The sequence below is a fragment of the Benincasa hispida genome, chromosome 6 (assembly GCF_009727055.1).
Source record: "Benincasa hispida cultivar B227 chromosome 6, ASM972705v1, whole genome shotgun sequence".
Taxonomy (NCBI): domain Eukaryota; kingdom Viridiplantae; phylum Streptophyta; class Magnoliopsida; order Cucurbitales; family Cucurbitaceae; genus Benincasa; species Benincasa hispida.
Window position 1 is genome coordinate 38,674,595 of NC_052354.1, and position 5,119 is coordinate 38,679,713.

At 30.5% G+C, this 5,119-nt stretch overlaps 1 pseudogene; it reads left to right on the forward strand.

The window, feature by feature from the left end:
• Positions 1-480: 480 nt before the first annotated feature.
• Positions 481-4,266, forward strand: LOC120079482 (annotated as a pseudogene).
• Positions 4,267-5,119: the final 853 nt, after the last annotated feature.

The following is a 5,119-nucleotide window of genomic DNA, read 5'->3' on the forward strand; positions in this document are numbered from 1 at the left end:
AATAGTTGTTACACGATGAAGAATATTAAAATATCATTAACATCACAAAGTAATTGTAGAGAAACAAATTTTCATTACGAAAACATGGGCATGGGCTCCTAATGTCCTTGAGATGAGAGGCTCAACCTCACAATCCATAATTGTAGTGCTAAAAAATAGTTCTACCATAATCATCATATATTGGCCTAGTAATAAGTAAAAGACATTAAATTTGATATAGAACTACGAGAGATGAGTTCAATCCATGACGATGGCCATCTATGTAAGATTTAAATATTCTACATAGCTTCCTATGACACCGAAATAATGTAAGATTAGACTAATTATCTCATGAAATTAGTCGAGTTGTACGTAAGCTATGAATGTAAAATAAAAACAAAAAATAAAAAGTTCAACCAACCTTAGCTTGCGATTAAATAATAGTCCAATTTTATATCTATATAAATACCAACGGTTTGGATACCGGAAGGATCTAACAAGTATCCCCACAATACAGCTTTGGGAAACCATGGAGCATTCAATGGCAACCGATCTCCTACTCATCCTTATCTCTATTGCAATCCTCTCCTCACATGCCATCCCTAATCAAGGCAAAAACCCTCGCTATCTATTTCTCTTTGTCTCTCTTTAGTTCAATTACTTTTCTAAATTTTGTCTCTTTATTGATTCTAACTGTTCTAACCTTCAATATTCTAGATGTTAGCTACATGAAATTCGTACACAATGCCAATGATCTACCAGTAGAAGAAGAATATGACTACATAGTAATAGGTGGAGGAACAGCAGGTTGCCCAATAGCTGCAACATTATCATCAAAGTTTTCGGTTCTCCTTCTTGAAAGAGGCAGTGAGCCCAACACATATCCCTTTGTGTTGAATGAAGAAGGTCTATCCTACGTTTTTCTTCTAGATGATGACGGCCAAAACCCCATCCAACGCTTCATCTCCGAGGATGGGGTAGAAAACATAAGAGGACGAGTCCTTGGCGGTGGTAGCATGATCAATGCAGGCTTCTACTCGAGGGGTCATCACGAGTTCTTTGAAACTGCAGGTATTGATTGGGACATGAAATTAGTGGAGAAGGCTTATCAATGGGTTGAAGAAACTGTGGCATCTAGGCCAAATTTGACTGCTTGGCAATCTGCTTTTAGGAGTTCGTTGTTGGAAAGTGGTGTTCGCCCTGATAATGGATTTGATTTGAGGCACCGTGTGGGAACTAAAACTGGAGGTTCCATCTTTGATGAGAAAGGAAATAGACATGGAGCTGTAGAGCTTCTTAATAAGGCCAACCCCAAAAATCTTAAAGTTGCCATTCAAGCCACTGTCCAAAAAATCATTTTCACTGGTTAGTGCCTAACAAGTTAAATGTGGTTTAAATTTTGTCCGTCAATGAATTTTTTGAAAATGGTTCCTCTACTTGTGCACCGTTTACCTAATCTTCTACTTTTAAAAAGACAAAAAAGAAATTTGGTGTTAGAATGAACCTATTTTTTAATCGAACTCACACTCATCACAAAATGAAATAAAATATTTCCAAAAAATGTTTTACCCCAATTTATGTTCTCTATAAAAGGTATGCCCATGGTTAAAAGTAAAATGAAATTAAACTTAAGGATGTATTTGGGTTTAATTTTTCAAGTGTTAACTGGACAATTAAGGACGATTGTCCAATAGGTTTTTGAAACATTTTTTAAGTTATTTTAAAAGAAAAAATTCAAATAAAAAGATAATTTTTTTAAAAAGAACATCTTTTTCGGAATTTAGGTATATTTCTCTTTTTTAGAGTATACTAATTTCATTGCATTGAAACTTCTTCTGTTTTCGAAATTTATAGGTCTTATCTGCAAGTGGAGTTTCAATATTCTGAGTCCAAAAGGAAAGTTGCATAGGAGCATTCATTCGTTAAGAAAGGGGAAAGATTATTTTAAGTGCTGGAGCCATGTGGAAGGTCCTCACTTCTCCTTTCTAAGTGGGAATTGGCCCAAAATCTCTCATATTTCTCTTTGAAACTACCATTCCCGTTCTCACCAACCACATGTCGGTCAATTCATGACGGACAATCCCCGTTTCAGTCCCACCATCGTTCTTCCATTCCAACTAGTTGCTTCATCTGCACAAGTCGTTGGAACATTACACAACAATATCCATTTACAATCATTTGCTAGCCCTTTACCATTTTTCCCTCTACCATCTTATAGTCTTCTTCCTCCTCAATCCACTTCCATCACCCCTAGCTTAGCCATTTTTGTTGGAAAATTCTCTAATGTCCATTCTAAGGGATGGCTCCACTTGAATTCTTCCATTGATGTGAAGAAGAGTCCCATTGTTCGATTCAATTATTATTCCCATCATGATGATCTTGCTCGATGTGTTGAAGGAGTCAGAAAAGTGGGAGATTTGCTTAAAACTCAAACTATGGAAAAGATTAAGACCCAAGATTTGGAGGGTAATAAAGGATTTGAATTTATGGGGCTTCCAATGCCGGAAAATTTGTTGAATGATAGTTCCGTTCAAGAATATTGTCAAAGCACGGTGGCTACTTATTGGCACTACCATGGAGGATGTTTGGTCGGAAAAGTTGTCGACGATAATTATAAAGTCATCGGAACAAAAAATTTGCGTGTAGTCGATGGCTCCACCTTCTCCAACTCACCAGGAACTAATCCTATGGGCACCCTTATGATGTTGGGCCGGTGAGTTGCTCTTTTCTTCACCAAAAACTTGCATCTCAAACTATATTTATCTTTATCTTTGTATTGCTCACCTCATTTTTTCAATCATAGTTTTTTTCTTTTTTTCTTCTTTAAAAATATTTTTTATTTTTTTCTATGTGTGGTTGGAAGACGTTGAATAAATATAGGTGCGGTGCCCTAAAGTTGTAGTATTTTACCTATTAAATAATTTTAAAAGTTTTAAGGGGTTATTCTTTATTATGTTACAATTTCAGGAGATTTTGAAGAAAATGACCAGTGGATCACGAATTTATTAAAACAAAAAAAAAAAATTGTGATTTTTAAAAAGGTTGTTTTTAAATATAGAAAAATAAATTAAAATATTTATAAAATATAGTAAAATTTTAGAACTATCAATGATAAACGCTCAATGTCTATCACTGATATTGATATATATAGATAGAAGTTTATCAGTGTCTATTAACGTCTATCATTGATAGTTCTAAAATTTTGCTACATCTTATAAATATTTTCAACAGTTTTATCATTTGAAATAATTTTCTTTTTTAAAACGGTTACTTCCGATGATAAAAGAATTTTAGAAGCAAATGCAAAAATGAAAAGATTTATTAAACATTTTATTTAATTTAATGTTTTTTTAAAGCCTATAAGATTTTGAAAAATCAGAGATCACCGACTTGTAGTTCAACCTAACTTTTTCATTTCTTTAATATTATAATAATATTATCTTTTAAGTTGTACTCTTTTTGAACTTTGATAGTATAGCTTTTTAAGAACGAAATATTTTATTTTTGGGACATTTTTATGGATAGAAAAAATGACATAGAAATATAAAAAAAATACCGATAGATATTGATATACTTTTATGAGCGTCTATCACTCATAGATGCTAATAGATTTCAATTAGCCTTGATCAGCCTCGATCAAAGATAATAACATTTTCATTATTTTTCTATTTTTGAAAATCCTCACCCATATATTTTTTTTTGTTTTTTTGATAATCCCTCTTACTTTTTTTTTTTTACAGAAAAAAAAGTGTTAAATGAAGGGTTCGGAAAACATTTTTTTAATGATTAATAAAAGCATAATGTTTTCTTAAAGAAAAAGAATGGTATAGTTTATGTATGGGATAATTACAAATATAGCAATCAAGCACAAAATATTTGTGTATATAGTACAATGCAAAAGAATTTGTAAATATGAAAAAATTTATATCCAACTTTCGGAGTCTAACAACGAAAAGTCATATCTCTGGTAGAAATCTATTAGTAGTTGAGTCTATAAGAGATTTTGCTATATTTATAGTTCATTAGAAATGTTGCTATACATTTAATTATTGTCTCTAAAAATACTACATATCCATTGCAATTAACCTTACTTGAGATTTTTTTTCATTATTATTTATTTATTTTTTTTCCAATTAACTTACCATTTCAAAATTGTTTTGCAGGTATGTTGGCCTTAAAGTACTGCAACAAAGATGAAGTTAAAAATGTAAACTAGAAAAGACCTATTATATATATGTACACGACAATATATAATATGAGATATTTATATTATAGATTTCTTGATCATAGAATATTAGGCTCTCATTCTTAGTTGTTGTTCGCATCTCTTATTTTTAGAATTAACAATTGCTTTTTAGTTTCCATATTACCTATTTTAAGTTTCTAAAAGTTATATCCAAATTAAGAAACAAAAAGATTTTGTTTCATACTCTCATATTATTTCTAGTTGTTTCAAGAAAACATGACTAAATTTATTATTCTAGCATTTTTTATTCATAAAATAGGTTGACTATACAAAATTAGGGTCATAGTATTAAAATTTTGTCGACATGTCGATATTTTCATGTATATTTTCATATTTTCATGGGTTGGACATCGACATGAGGGATGAATTTTTATTTTCATTGTAGCATAGAAAAATTTATGAAACATGAAAAAATGAATAATGTCATAATATAAATATAATATAAACAATAGACATGTTAATTTGTTTAAAAATCATAAAATGTGTATTTACTAATTTAATTTTTTTTTGAATTTTTATATTTCTATAATTTTTCTAGAAATATCCATTAGATATTTTATCGATATTTTCAATAGAATTTTCGTAACAAGTTATTGACAAAAATAAGGTTAGACGAAACTATTAACTAAAATAGGATAGCAGTAATGTTGAAATAAAGATAAGGGACTAATTTGAAAGATAAGAGACTCCTAATTTGGTTATTTCATTCCTTCAACCCTATTCTTTACATTTGATCCACATTTTAAACCATTAAGATTTGATATAAATTATATATTTCTTTAGTAAAAAACTACAAATGTAAATCATTGATAGCTATGCAAAAGAAATTAATGGCTTGAACTACCATTGCTTAAATTCATTAATTGACTAAAAGACTAAAACGTCCCCACTTCA